General features: G+C 39.6%; 1 long non-coding RNA gene across 2 annotated transcripts in view; it reads left to right on the top strand.

Annotated features, from left to right (window-relative positions):
• Window positions 1-15,802, top strand: part of LOC144375437 (uncharacterized) — a 45,730-nt gene extending 29,928 nt beyond the window's left edge. For both annotated transcript variants that reach the window (XR_013435295.1, XR_013435296.1), the window contains exon 2: window positions 12,127-15,802. This is a non-coding gene — a long non-coding RNA (uncharacterized LOC144375437). The remainder of the gene's footprint in view (window positions 1-12,126) is intronic.
• Window positions 15,803-16,130: the final 328 nt, after the last annotated feature.

A 16,130-nucleotide genomic window follows, 5' to 3' on the forward strand; every position in this document is an offset into this window, starting at 1 on the left:
TATCACATCTATTGCTTTCTTTCCAAAGGTTCCAGAACCTTCCCGGTATTCTACTGTGTTTTGACTTGTGAGGCAGCCAGTATCCCTCAAAATTAAGAATTTGGTGGTGAAGTTACCTCATCATATGTTAGCATGTTATCAGTTAATTTAGAGCTATGACTGAAGCCATTGTAGATATGTTTTCAGTGCATCTCATATTTTGGCTGTTCCTGAAAGACAAGGGAGAAGCTTAAACCTTGAGTTCTGAGCCAGACTGAATCCAGAATGTGCTTTCTCCCACCAGCTCCTTCAAATTCTGTTTTGTAAGTGAATTATCTCTGCCTCTTGTTTATCTGAATTCCTGAATCTACTTCTGACCTCAGGCACACTGACAGACAAACTATGTGCCCTCTTGATACTGAATTCTGTTCCTTCAACAAAACAAGGCCAAAATGCTTTAGAGGCCTATCCAGGAAGAATGCTTTCGAAGGTGTAGAATTTTGGTTTTCTATACAACATGGTTAAAAATGTGGGCTTTGGATTCACATTTATTTGGAATGAAATTCTGGATCTGTATTTAAGGATTGGAACCAAGTTATTTTAGCCTTCCAAGTCTTAGTTTTCTAGTATGTAAAGGAGAGATAATTATAGTACCTACTGAATGGTGTGGTTGTTAGGACTAAATGACTATTACATAGACAGTCTAGCTCTACATAGTAAGTACTCAACAAATAACAGTCATATTGATGTCCATATCAAACTCTACAGCAAAAGATTTACTTTTTAAACAGAATCTCAGAAAGTTTCTTCAAAAGACATAACTATGTGGCTTGGCTCTTGCTCTTGGGCCATGATAGGAACTGTGGCAGTAATGTTCCTGTACCTGGATGGTCACATTCCTGGCCCCTCCCCTGAATGCCCAGCTTCTGGTTTAACTGGAAGTTAGGAGTCAGAATTAGGACATTCTGGCACTATCTAACATAGCCAGGATTGGAGCCTGGTGAAAGGTGGGTGAGGTCTCCCTTGGTGCCAACCCAAAGTACCTTTGACTTACCCAGCTGCTGCTCCTCCTACTCAACTTTCCTGGGGTTGTTTGGGGGGCTGTGCATTCCCAGTACTGCCAATGCGGTGGCTGGGCCCACTGCCTGAGGCTGAACTGGGTTTCTGGCCCTGCCCCCAAACTTCAAGTGTTCTTCTGGCTCAACCAGAAGTTCAGGTGTGAGGTTTCCTGGTGTGTGTTGGCCTGGGAGAGTGGGTGGGGTGCGGTGGAAAACACTTGAGCAATGAATGTAGAGGCCCTGGGGAAGTTCTGTGTATGTGTGCAAATGGAATTTTACTTCATACCACTGTTCCTTCTACCTACTCTGGATTCAATTCCACTAGGAGGGTAAAGGCCACTGTAGGAAAGTTGTGGAAAGAGGAGACTGGAAAAGAAGAAAGAAGACCTTGAAATCAACATCCTTAAGCATCAACGTTCTCTCTCCTTCCAGCATCTTTTTCCTTTTAATTTTTATAGAATGTCTGTCCACTTCTGGCCATTACAGAGAGAAGCAGCTGAGAATAATAGGCTCAGGAACTTCAAAACTCTTTTTTTTTTCCTTCCATCTTTGCTCACCCTCCAACTCCATCTTCCTTCCTTCTGTGCGTCTGTCTTTTCTTTTCCACTGTCCTTTTTGCTAAGAGAACAGAAAGCGGGTGCTCTTAAATTTAAAGGGTTCCTGTACCGAAAACACGAAAAAAAATTTTTATTTTTCAGAAGCAAGTAAAACAGGGAAACCCAGATGACAAAGTAAAGATGATAGAGAACCAGAAGATGAGGAAGGGTTAGCCCCTAAATTCCAAGTTAACAAGAAATGGTTTCAAGTTAATACAGAGCAGGCAAAGATTCTTGTCCTACTTAAATTTCAGAAAAGGATTTGCTAAAAATTGACAAAAATGAGAAGGAAAATCCTAGCGAAGGAAATCCCTAACATATTAGTGATGACATTAAACAACTCAAAGTGTTGAGGAACTCTGGTCCTATGTCTGCACATGGCTTATCCAGCTAGATGAAAAGAATTGATGTTAGCAATAATTACTGATATCTTGCTGATCTTGATAATTCTAAATTTTAAATTCATTTTGATGATAGCTATGAGTTATTTTATACATAAGTTTTATAATTATAGGCTTGTTATAATAAGCCTTATTTTTAATTTCGTGTTAATTTAGTTTAATTTTACTTAGTTGATTTTTAGCATAGTTGAAACATCCACTAATTCTTGACAAGTCTTAGCACAATAAAAAAAGATGACTATTGTACTTATGGAAACTATGATTTAAGGAGGAGTCTCCCAAAATATGAAAAAGTTGAATAACTTGAGTCATAATTGTTGAAAAAGTTTGTTTTCCTTTTACAGAATGATACTACTTACATGGATTTGCCTCATAAACTTTCTAAATGTATTACAGTGGTAAAAGAATCTGTCTTTGAAAGACTCCCAGGGGGTTCATATCTTCAGCAGAAGGGCAGTCCCTGGCCACAGTCCTCTTTGTGAGTACAGTATTGGTACAGTGTTGGGCACAAACAGAATCTTTCATGCCAAAACAAACTAGGGGTGGAGAATAGTGACAAGGAAATTCAGAGGAAAAAAATGATATTTTTTTCACTTATAGCACCTTTATTCTTTGGCAATAGTCTGGTTTGGAAACCTACTCTGATTTTTCTCCTGAGACTAAGTGCTCAGAATATTGTAATTAAAAAAAAAATTGCCTCTGTTTTCTGAATATCTTTTGTATGTCAGGCCCTTAAATTTTCTGGGTATGCAGGATGCCTCACAGGTGATGTCAATTCATGTTCCCATTGTCCAGTAATGGTGGATCCTGGCTGTTGTACATGGTGTCTCACACATTGTCAGGGCTCAGTATATCATAAACAATAGCAGCAGCAACTATGAGAAGAATCCAAGGACCAATTTGTTGGAATAAAGCAAAACAGGGCTTTGCCATATGGGAGATCTATCTAAGATGGGTTTATTAGATGTAGGATGCTTTTCCTTATAACCTGAGGGCTTTCTGGAGGGAATCTGAAATCTTTTCACTACTTCCATATCATTGCCAGATGTGGATAGAATAAAATAGGCCTTATCCTCGTGTGTGTGTGTGTGTGTGTGTGTATGTGTGTGTGTGTGAGAGAGAGAGAGAGAGAGAGAGAGAGCGAGAGCGAGCATGCATATGTGTGTATGTAAAAATGAACAATTCTGACTCACCAAATTTCAGTAAATCTCACACTCACTTACTTATGCAAAAATTTCTTTATGAACCTTCTATATATGTAGTGACACTCTTCCCCCTCCCATATCTGAATAAATTCATGCTCAACAATACATAAAGCCAGTGGCAGCAAAATAATGATAAAACATGGTTTTTTAATAAAGGGCCTTGTTAGTTTTGTGCTGTAGTAGTGGGATATAATGGAGTGCTCCACTAAAACTTGAAAATTCACCATGATTATTGACACCATTAATCAGAATTTGCCTTGTGAACAGCTCAGGGATCTGCTGTATTAAGCTGTCATGTGGTTGCAATCATACCTTTTAACTGCCATCAGAGGTAACTGTCAGCAACACCATATCTTCTCTCCAGTCTATTACGGCTTCAGTTCCCCAGGGTTCCGTCCTGAGTCCAGGGCGATTTGTATGGTACACTAATGACCCGCTGATTGTCTGCACAGAAGTGAAATCATACGCTGTTCAGGCAACACAGTGATTCCACACAAAAGCAAAGGACTGTCTGGTGTCAAAATAATAGCATACTCTAACTTTGATAAAGGTTTTTTAACTGACTACCAGGTACTATTTGGTGATAGTGTGGTAGAAATAATGTTTATTCAAATAACTAATGAGTTGGCAGCAGGTAAATTCAAAAGTGTGTGTGAGTCTGTGTGTGTGTGTGTGTGTGTGTGTGTGTGTGTGTGTGTATGAATGGATGCTGTTTAGACACTATTTCTGTTCAAACTTTTGGTTCTAATTTTGAAAGGTATAGTTGCTAGCCAAATGTCTTTGTTTCGTTTGGATGTTTATTTACACTGGTGGTTATTAATATACACTTTAAATAGTATGTCACCAAAAAGTTTTCTTAATATGTTTTGAAAATGTGTGGTGAACACTATATTGATCTCATCTGCCTGTTTATCTATTGATCTACCTGGACGCTCTGCCTCAATGAGCAGAGTGAGGCTGTAGGGCCCAGGTGAAGCCATCTCAGTCTCTACGTGGGTATGCCTGCACCATAGTGTCTCCTCTGAACCTGAGGACACAGAAGAGAACCCCGGCTGGGTTTGCCGTTTTTTGAAAATCCTGCTCTGCTCCACTTTACACTGCCTGCAAACTTTACTGGCTCTGCAATCTGGTGTGTGTGTGTGTGTGTGTGTGTGTGTGTGTTTCTCTAACGGGTTGATTTTTCCCTATGGTACTTGTCACTGAGTCATCTATCTGTTTAGTGTTAGAAAATTCCTGCTGAGACTCTGACCCAGATTCCAAAGCTTTATCCAAGACAAGGTTATTTCCTCATTCAGTTCTTCATTCATTCATTCAAGCCTGTTGTTATATACTGGGTACTATGCTAGGCCCTGGGATGACAGTGAACAAGATTCAGTCTCAGCTCTTAAGCCTACTATAGTCTTGTAGGAGCTGGTGATCAGTCAGTTGGTAATTATCAAATGCTCCACACACTGTCAAGGATCCTTTGTCAGCTCAATCCTGAAAAGATTGAAGGAAAATGTGAACTGTAACATTGGCAAAATGAAGGCTCCTCCACTAGATTGTGATCTTGTTTAGAGCAAGAACTGAGTTTTATCCCTGAAATTATTATTCATAGTTCTGGGCATAGGAAATACATAGAATGTTTAAAATGTTAGTAAATTTTTTTAAATATCTAAGAAAAGAGTCATGGACAATAACAAATTCCTTCCTTCCTTCCCTTCTCCTCCTCCTCCTCTCTCCCTTCCTTTTTTGCAGTGCTGGGGATTGAACCCAGGATCTCACACATCTAGGTATCTGAGCCACATTCCTAGGCACCATCCATTTCAAAATGTATGTGTGCTAGGTGCAGTGGATTCAAAGGTGAACAAGGCAGGAAGAGGATCTTTATTCATATAGCTCACAGTAGAGTGGGGTATATGAATCTCAGAACAGGTAGAGGATTTCAATAAAATGTGCTACTTTTTGTGAGCAAGAAAGACTACTGCTGTTTGGATTGACCAAGGGAAGAAATTGGGAAGTTAGGAGAAAAAGTGCTTCAGGCTTCAGGGACTACTGTGCAAAGCCTGGAGGTGACAGTAAACATGATGCATTCTAGGGACTCATCAAATTGTCACCTGCAATGAGAGGAGATTGAGATAAGTTGGAGAGATGAATAGGGCCAGATCCTGAAGGAGAGTTTTGTAGGGAATGTAATTTCGACTCCATCTAAGATCAAAAGGAATTTATTCAAGGGATTTGAACAGGGCAGAACCATGATGAAATTTGCATTTTAGAAAGATTGCTTGGGCTACATGTTGGTTGAGGGGTTTAGAGAGGGTGAGTTAGAAAGGCCTTTTCAGTAATCTGGGTGGAAGATGACCCATAGTGCAACAGTGTGACATAGTGGAAAATATATAACCATGAAGTTGGACATGGGGTACATACCTGTAGTTCCAGAACTTAAGAGTCTACGGTGAGAGGGTCACTTGAGCCCAGGAGTTTGAGAGCAGCTTGGGTAACATAGTGAGAGCTTCTCTTAAAAAATAAGGCAAGCAAACACACACACACACACACACACACACACACACACACACACATATTGAGAATCCAATAAGGGTTGGCTCTAAAACTTAGTATCTCTGTGACTATTAGCAAATAGCCAGTTTGATATAGCTTCCACATTTTTTGTTTCTGCAAAATGCAATACCTTTCTCTATCTGATGTGGGACTTCAATGGAATAGAGTATGTAAGACACCGGGCATTACACAGTATACTTGAGTGATAGCTCCTGTCCATGATATACCCCCAACCTATCTTTTTGTGTTTTCCCCCTTTAATGTACAGCTTTATGTTATTAAGTATGATATTTTGTTACTGTTGGCAGAGATCCTTTTTTTTTTTTTTTTTAATCTTTGGACCAGTTGATGGTGAAGGCTCCTATTTCTTCTCTCTTTGAGCCTACTGTGGGTCCCCCAGAAAGCTCTGGCCATCAGATGATTACCTCAGCAAAAGTCAGTTCTGTTGAGCACTTTATTCAGGTGTGGGTGATGTTGGAACCAATGAAAACTGAGCTTGGTGGAGACTAAACTCTTTGCTTCCTTCCCTTCTGGGGCTTTCTGGCAACTGCATTCTCTTCCTCATGCCTTCGGAATGTAGCTTTGCTGTTATCTTTGGCTGTCCTCAGGCCTGCTTCTGAAGCACTTGCGGAGAGAGAACTTTGTATTTTTTTTACAGGACAGACCTTATTTTTTTTTTTTTACTCTGAGAATATTCCAAAATCCTGTCATATTTTCCTTTCTGACATCTCTAAGACTCATCTTTTCCCATTGGTCTCTAATAACTGAAATCCTTTCCTGTATTTTGGCCCTCTTCGTCTTCTCTTCCTTAAAAACACCTCCATGGTGGTCTCTGTTCTTGACTTCTGTCTCTGTTAAAGCAATCTCCTTGGTGCCTTCATTACGACATCTTTTTAATATGCCTTCACTGGTGTCTCTGATCGGCATAAAATCTGGTCTTTGAGGCCTTCCCTGTTCATTGCCTGATTACTTTTTTCCCTGCTGGTTTCCCATGTTTCTTAATTTCTTAATACCTGACTTCCTTCTATGTGTTCTTTTTATTCCCCTCATCCACTTTTGTTTTTCTAGGCAGTTTTAGGGCTGTCTCCTCCCTAGCCAAGAACATTTTCTTTCCTTTTTAGATGCCAAACCCAGACTCAAACTACTTGTAGCCCAACACCCCCTCTTTTCTCTTCCCCACGTTTGCTAATGTCTCACCCTTCATGATGATAGTATTTTTTTTAAGTCAAGTGATGCTTTAGTTATATAATAGAGTGTATGTGTAAATCCTGATCTAAACAAATCCGAAATTTATTGGGGAAGATCTTTGCCCTTAGCTGACTTGAGCTCCTTCTTTGGCCTCCATTGTCATCACCTTTGTTTGGGGCTGATGACTTCAGTGACCTGCCCACTTGGCTCCCTGCCTCAACTATCTTTCTGAGCTATTTTGCCTGCACAGAGACCTCAAAAATGTCTTTCTGATCTGGTCCCTTTTCCTTCTTTAATAAAACGAGATCGAGGCGTGGTGGCACACGCCTATAATACCTGTAATCCCATCAGCTCAGGAGGCTGAGGCAGGAGGATTGTTAGTGAGTTCAAAGCCAGCCTCAGCAACAGCAAGGTGCTAAGCAACTCAGTGAGACCCTGTCTCTAAATAATAAAAATTCAAAATAGGGCTGGGGATGTGGCTCAGTGGTCAAGTGCCCCTGAGTTCAATCCCTGATACATGCCCCCGCCCCCCGCAAAAAAAAAAAACCCAAACCAAAACAAACAAACAAAAAACAAAACAACACATTTCTGTCTTTCCTTGGCCTGTAGAAGAAAATGTGTCTTCTTGAATTGTGCATCAAAAATATTCACACATTCCCCCCCCCCACCCCCACCCCACTGTTCCAGGCTCACCCTGTTGCTTTTCACTCCAAATCCTAAATTGCAGTCACACAGAACTAACTGCTTCAAAGTTCTACACAGAACTATGTGCAGAGGTCAAGAGTGGGCTGCTGTGGGAAAAATCTGGTCTGCAGAATTATCATATTTTAAAAAGACAAAGCAAAAAAATTCAAGTAAAAGTCTGTTTTGTTGTTTTTGTCTCAGAAAATATGTTAATCCTGTACCATATACCACCCAGCAGCAAAGGGTGGGAATTGAATGGTGGTGGCCCCTTTTGATAAAGTGGGCTTTCTCTGCAATTTGTCCTGGTTTCTTCCATGTCCTTTGGGGTCACATTTATTATTGCTCTTGTGATTGGTTTTATTTTATTAAGAGAAATTGTGCCATGTCTCTAAAGATAGATTAAAAATGATCAGGCACTATTTTGTATTTCCAGAAATATGTGGGTTCCACCTCAAACTTGCATTGTCATGACCCTTTTAGGCACCTGAGTTTGGATCTTTGACTAAGTAGCTATGTTCAAATTCTAGCTTCCTTCCTTCCTAACTGTGGAGATTTGTTCAAATTACTTAAATATTATCTGCTTCAGTTTCCACATCTGTAAACTGGGCATGACAATAGTGTGCACCTCAGAGAGTTTTTGTGAAGATTACATGAGATAATCAATGTAGAGAATTTAGTGCAGGGATTATAAAAATAAAAGTGCTCAGTAAATCTTAAGTTATATTGTTATCACTATTACTATTATTCTATTATCTCCAAATCTAATGGTAAAAATGGAGATCATGAGGGACGTGCTTTAGGTCAGAGGGCTTTTTGTTGCGTATTAAACCACATTTCCCTTGCTGTGGGAAGGGTCACGTTATTTAACCTCACTATGCCTTTATTTGACCATCTTTAAAATCTTAGCAATAGGCTGAACATGGTAGTGCATGCCTGTGATCTACCTACTCAGGAGGCTGAGGCAGGAGGATCACAAATTCAAAGCAGCCTGGGAAACTTAGCAAGATTCTGTCTCAAAACAAAATATAAAAAGGGTTGGGGATGTAGCTCAGTGGTATAGGACGACTAGGTTCAATTCCTAGTACCATACACAAAAAATCTTAGCCATAAAAGTATAATAATATTATCCACATCTTTGGTTCTGATTATCATCTCAGATAACCATGTATTCAGGCAAATGTGTAATGGGTATCACCATGTCATAACTATCTAATAAATGGTATATGTTATTGTCATCAGCTGATCTGCCTCTTACCCAAAGGATGTCACCTAATAGTAGTGAGGACCCTGGGAGCCAGGTAGGCTACCTGCATGTGAAATGTGTACCCACACTGTGTATGGGTTTCTCAAAATTTCAGATATAATTTACAAACCTTAAATTTCATTTTTTAAAAAGTGAAATACTCCAGTGGTTTTTAGTATTGTCACAAAGTTGTGTAATCATCACAACCAGAGGTATCTCCCTTATCACTGATGCCTGGGTCTATAGAGAAGCCTCCTAATAATATCAGTGGCATGTCTATATCTCTGGGTGCTCTGAATAGGACTAGTTTTTCAGACTAGGGTAAGCAGTGTTGTTGGAGGCAAAGTTGCGGAAACCTTCTGTATGCAGGTTTGGTGGTTGATGTGAACAGATATGAGATTAAGTTAGCAGCCATGTGAACAACCTCCCTCTCTCCCCTTTTCCCCTCATATTCTAATGATTCAGAAGTTCATGTATACATGTTACATTGAGAAATTGCAAACATCTCATGGGAGTGTTAATGTAACCAATTGTTAATGCTCTAGTATGAATTGGAAGACTTTGAATTCCAGTAATCTACTTTTTTATTTATCTTTAGAGACATGGCACAATTTATCTTAATAAAATAAAACCAAACACAAGAGCAATAATAAATGTGCCCTCAAATGGACATGGAAGAAACTAGGGCAAATTGCAGAGAAAAAGCCCACTTTATCAGAAGGGACCACCACCATTCAATTCCCACCCTCTGCTGCTGGGTGGTATATGGTACAGGATTAACATATTTTCTGAAATGCAACCAACAAAACAGATTCTGGCAACCAGTAATCTACCTTCTGTCTCTATGGTGTTGCCTATTTCAGACATTTCATATAAATGGAATCATATAATGAATGTGAGATGTGGGCTTTTGTCTATGTATTTTCCTCAGGAATAAAGCTATAGCTATTCCTAGAGAATATATTTCTACTGGGAAAATGGAGAAGGCCTTAAGTGGGAAGACAGCATAGGCCAAGACTGTCCATAGGAGCAAAACTAAACAGCTAGGGATTCAGGGAGGCCAATTTGAATAGGTTAATATAGAGGAGTTGCAAACCACTCGTATAATGCTACGTTCCCTTAGATTCTTCACATCCTGGCTCTCAACACTCTAGAAGTCTCTCAAATGTCCTTTGGTAAACTTGCTGCAGAGGATTTTGCCTGGGAACTGGCTGAAAATACAACTCCTCAGGCTCATTGAATTAGAATCCTAGGGGTGGGGTTTAGGACCTCACACAGATGAGTGTGCTAGTCACCGAGTTTGGAGATCATTGAAGTACATGGGACATGCCTATACAACACTGATCTGTGTTATGTTCCCTTCTCAATGACACTGCTTTGTAACATGAATATACTTTTAAGTGTACACATCTTTTTTTTTTTTTTTTAATTTGTGAGTGTACGCATCTGATCTTCTTAACAGACTATTTACAGCTTGGGCTTACTTTTCGTTGTCCATCTTGGCACCCTGCATATGATCTCACACAAAGTAGGGGCTCAGCCCATGTTGGAAGACTGGTTATACAGAAATCTTGAGAGTATCACTGGGATGTTGCCAGTCACAAAGTCATTGAACCAGTTTGCTCTCGGGGCTCTGACTTGTGACCCATGGTCAGCAGCCTTTTGATATTTGGGCTCAGGAGGATGCCCCTAGAGCAGCCCTTTCAGGGAGACCTTCCTGCCTCTGCATGGTGCTGATAGGTATAGGAGACCAAGTGTAGGGGCGGTTCTTAACCCTAGCTGCTCAGAGTCCTGCAGGTAGCTTGTTATCATGCAGATTCTTGTGTCTAGCTCCATACACAGAGTAAGATTATTGTCCAGGAAGGGGAAATTATACCCAGACACTATCCAAACACTGTCCTAGCATTTGTGGAAGGTCATTTTCTTGCCTGGGTCTAGAGAAAAAAACACTGCATGTGCAGCACTGTGGACTGGGGTTCGGGAGACCTGGGCTCAGTGTTGGCCTTAAGTTTTTAGTCAGTCACTGTGTAATGGTGGGTAACTCAATTACTTTTTAGTTTGCTTTGGGAGTATAGACGTGCCACTGATATTATTAGGAGGCTTCTCCATAGGCCTAGGCATCAGTGCTAAAGGAGATACCTCTGGGTGCTCTGAAGAGGACTGTTTTCTCAGACTAGGGTTAGCAGTGTTGTTGGAGGCAAAGTTGCTGTAACCTTCTGTCTGTAGGTTTGGTGGTTGATGTGAACAGACATGAGATTAAATTAGCAGCCGTGTGAACACCCTCCCTTTCTCCGCTTTTCACCCCATTTTCTAATGATTCAGAGGTTCCTGTGTACATGTTGCATTAATAAATTGCAAACATCTCATGGGAGTGTTAATGTCACCAATTGTTAATGCTCTAGTATGAATTGGAAGACTTTGAGTTTAGCTGCTCTCTCTCATGTTAGAGAAATTAGAGTGGGTGAAAAATAGTACATATTTCCTGGGTTCTTGGAGCCTAAGGAAGGGGACAGAGGGCACAGCAAGAGAGGGGATGGCAGCTGAAGACAGTCATTAATTTGGTGTTTTTTTCCCAGTTTTTCCCAGATCTCTGACAGTGGCACTAAATCACCTGTGGTGTTTTTGATAGAGAAGCCCAAAACTTACTGATGCTTCATCTCAGTCATCTTTGGGTGGATTTATTATCATTCTGTCTAATTTGATTAAAAAAAAAAAACTTTCAGAACCAATCATATTGATTGCCTGGGAATTGGATAAGGCTTGGGTTACTAAAATTCTGACTTTTGATGAGATCTTAAATGCAAGTTTGCCCTCAAATATGATTTACTCAACTCTCACTCAGGTCCTATGATCACTACTCTTTTAGTTCAGCTCTGTGCAACACTCAAAGAAATGACTGTTTCTGGATTCTTTGGACTCTCTTTTCTCTTTCTTTAATATATCCCACTCTAGCCCACTCATTCCATATGCTTTATGCTTGCAGATTCTCTTATATTTAATTGCAATTATAAAGTTTCCCTTTTCTTTGGTACTACAAAATTAATGAAGGATCAGAGAATCCTTAAGCATACTTTTGCTGTTTAGTAGTTTCTCAGCCCCATTGTTTGGAAAAACCACAGGATTCATTTAAAAGTCAATGAATCTGTCATCAAGCTTTGTTTAAGCCCAGTATTTACAAAGATCCTCACTTGTGCAGTGGCTTAACTTTATAATCTTTCATTTACAATTTTGCAGTTGCTGAGACAGAAGGAAAATCCACTCCTTTGGAAGAACATGGTTTTTTCTTACATTGCTTCCCCACTGCTGTGGCGATCCTTGCACCCTGGCCCCTGGAAACCATCATCAAGAAGACACTGTGAATGGGCTGCCACTCTCCTAAAGAAGAGGAACATCAACTACAGTTTCTCTCTAGATTGCCTTTTTCTGTTCAAATAATGACTGTCACCAGGGTCAGATTAAATATAAACCAATGAGACAACTTTTTGGAGGACTAGCTGCTAAGGGCATTAAAAATGTTAACAGCATACTAACATATCTATGGAAATACAAGGAGAGGAAAATATATTTATAAGCTCTTCTCTTAGGGAGAATTCTGTGTGGGATTGGAAGGAATGGCTTAATAAATTCCTCAGGGGTAGAAAACGGGGAGTAGTCAGAGGAGGCTGTTTTATCGCGAGATTTCTGCTTTTCCTACTGGGATATGTAAATTGGGTGTTCCAACTAAATTGCCTATCATCTCAGAGAAGAGATTGAGTGTGTTAGTGATCTTCCTGCTCAGTTCTGTTCCTCTAGTAAAGATTGAACAAGTAGTAGTTTGAAGGAGACACCAGTTTATTAGCCTACACCAGCATCAGCACTCTAGGGCTTGCAGATGAATACATTGTCATAGGCCATCTAGTTCTAGGACGTGAGGCCTTAAAGTGTCTTTTAAACTTAAGGGTGAGGGTCATTGCTAACAAAGTATTTCAAGTCAAATGAAGCTTGAACTCTTTGTCTATAGGTGAGCCCCCCTCCTACACACACACATGTATTGAATGAATTAATCAATGAAAATACTAGATGGAGCTGGGAACTTCAAATATATTTGGCTGAACGGTGATATTGCTAGTTATTTTTAAAAGAGGACATCATGGAACATGCTTGGAATCATAAAATATGGAATTGATGGTTGCATTTAATAACTCAACGAACAGTCAAGGGCTGGGGATGTGGCCTGGGTTCTATCCTCAGCACCACATACAAAGATGCTGTGTCCTCCAAAAAACTAAAAAATAAATATTAAAAAAAATTCTCTCTCTCTCTCTCTCTCTCTCTCTCTCTCTCTCTCTCTCTCTCTCTCTCTCTCTCTCTTAAAAAAACAGGCAAGTATGGGAAGGACTTTGTAGAGACTTACAAGCAAAATAGACATGGTTCCTACCACATGGAGCTTATACTGTAACTTCCCTTTAGGTGTGAAGAGCAGTGTTTACCATCAATTGGTAGCCACAAAGGTATTCTCAGGCCCAGATTTCTGATCAAGATGGTAGGACTTGTAGTTCAGTGGTAGAGCACTGACTAGCATGCACAGGGTCCTGTTCTGATCCCAGCAACACACATATGAGTCCAACCAATAAGGTAATTCCTGTTGCCTTAATCATGTCCAGTGACTTTGCTTTCTAAACCTACATTCTATAAATGCTCTATGAGCATGGGTTGCTCTCAGCAAACTGTGCAAAGTCCTGTGGTGCCAGGCAATGTGCTTGGGGTTAGTAGGGCTTCTGGGGAGAGAAATATGAAGTGGTTGGGGCCAGGTATTTCCTGGTAGGGATAGAATTCAGAGCCAACTATCACTTCTGTTCTATGTAGGAAACAGGAGTGTGAAGAATGTTGGGCTGGGAACCTTGAGACCTGGGTTTTGGTCTTCATTCTAACACTAACAAGTTATTCTTCTCTCCTTCATTCCTTCTTTACCTGCCTTTCTCCTGATCCTTTAGTTCCTCACATTTCTATTAAGCACATGCTATGTGCCCTATACCTGCTGTGTGCTAGGTTTGGAGGTACAAGGTAATGCTTTCTCAGATTCCATGTGCTTTCCCAGAAGAGGAGGAAACCCTCCTTCCTTCATCTGTTGGCTTCACCTTTGGAGGGAATTCATCTATGTCCCAGAGAGGTGTGCTTGTGGTACTCCCAGGGTGACCACAACAGGCAGGTGCCTCAGCCTGCTCAAGCAATTTCGTAGTGCCCTAAGATACATATAGGATAATCATTCAGACCCAGGGTCATCATGAAAGAACTTTTTTCAAATTTAAGAAACAAACAGTCTTAAAGTTGGAAGAGAGACAATACTCCATATAGTGAGGTCCACAGACTACTACACACCTGGAACTCATCCCTGCCCAGGTAGGGAAAATCTAAATTAAAAAAAAAAACCTTCTCAATAAATAGCCATCTTTCATATATACTGTGCTTCACATTTTCCCTGTGTCTGATGACTTCTTTTAATTGTGTACTTATTTCAGCACTGGGATCAAACCCAGGGTCTTGCACATGCCAGTCAGCACTCCACCACTGAGCCATATCCATCGTGACCTCTTTAAAAAGGAAAGGAAAAATAACAATCAGACAAAAAATATTCCTATGAACTCCTACCTCAATGGAAATCATATCTAAGCATCTTTTTCTTCGCATTATTTCTTCCATCATTAGCAAATTAATCTCTGAGTACAGAAAATATTTTATGGAAAAACAATTCAATGGAATTTTATATTTAGGTTGTGGACAAAAACTATTTGGTTTAGAAATTTTATCATGGGAACTAATTTTAGGTATTTCAAGTTATGGCTTAACTGGTAGAATTAATTACTCTTGACTCATTTTATTTCTCAGTTGAGGTCAAGGAATAGAAAAGACCTCCAGGTAAGGTCTATACTTCTCCATGACCAAGACCTTTAATTTTCTTTATTGCCTATTCTATGCAGGTGTATATGATTATACCTGGATTAAAAAATTAGAGTTTTATTTCCTTGACCTGTTCATAATTCCTCCTGGTAAATCTATTAAAAGGAATCTAAGGTTCATGGCATAGAATGGCTAATAGGACTTTAAAGAGAAAGGGACTGAGTAACTCAGATAAATGAAAAATTGACTCTGCAATAATCAACAACATATTCAAATATTTTAGTCCACTATTTCTCCCATTAAGCAGAAGCAGAAGCAGTGAATCTATAGAATTCTAAACACTCTAATGAAAAGGGAAACATTTTTTTTTCTGTCAATCATCTTCCATTCTCAAATATCTGGCTATTGGCCATTGTGAAGGCAGAGTATACAGATGATAGACTGGTGTTTCTACTTCTAATCTGCATGATCTGGAGTCTTATAGCTCCCACCATTGACTATGAGGCAATTTATTTTTGTTTTCTCTGTCCTTCTTGAGAGAAAACAAAAATCTTATTTTTCCAAGCAATTAAAACTCTTCTGCTTCAGCTGGGATGAAAGAATTAGGAGTTCTGTCTCCTTGTATATAATTGCATGTTTCATTTTTCTTGTTTTAGTGACTGACAGAAAACTGATAAACTGAGACATCTCTGAATTAGGGTTGAATGTACTCTCTTGGTGGCCCCATTGCTAATTTGTTTGACTATTTTGCAGGGTTTCTTACTCTGTAATGGAAAGGTTTATTAAATATGAGGGGTGCAAAGCTTTCTGAATACTAATGAACTTATTTGCCAAAATTGAAATGTTCTTCTTGTCAGTGAATGCCTGTCTCGCTTAACAGGATCCAAATTGAATAATGGGGAAAATTAGACTTTATCGTACTCTCAAGAGAAATCCTGTGTGAATTATGAGAGAATACTGAGGGGGAAAGGGGTCACATTTTAGAAAAAAAAAGAAGTAGATAATTTGGATTATTTTTTTTTAAAAGAATTAACTCAGGGAAACTCAATTCTTTTCAAAGAAACATATGCACAATCATTCAAGGAGCAGGATTTCCCACTGCCCAAGCAATATGCCTTCCGACAGTTTAGAATGAAAGTAAAGTCATTGTTACATGGAAATGCATGCTACAATTCCGTGCTAACAATTTACTAACTCTATTCCTGTATAAGGCCTTTATATGCCTTTGATGGAAAGGAAAAAATCAATAACCTTGGAAAATGAGCTCTGTTCTTCAGTGAAGTTCAATAGGAGATAGTTAGAGTTTGGGAAATTGCTGCAATTCTTCCTTTAAGCATAATGTAATGAAGCTGTTCCTTAGT

This window comes from Ictidomys tridecemlineatus, chromosome 2 (assembly GCF_052094955.1).
Source record: "Ictidomys tridecemlineatus isolate mIctTri1 chromosome 2, mIctTri1.hap1, whole genome shotgun sequence".
Classification (NCBI taxonomy): Eukaryota; Metazoa; Chordata; class Mammalia; order Rodentia; family Sciuridae; genus Ictidomys; species Ictidomys tridecemlineatus.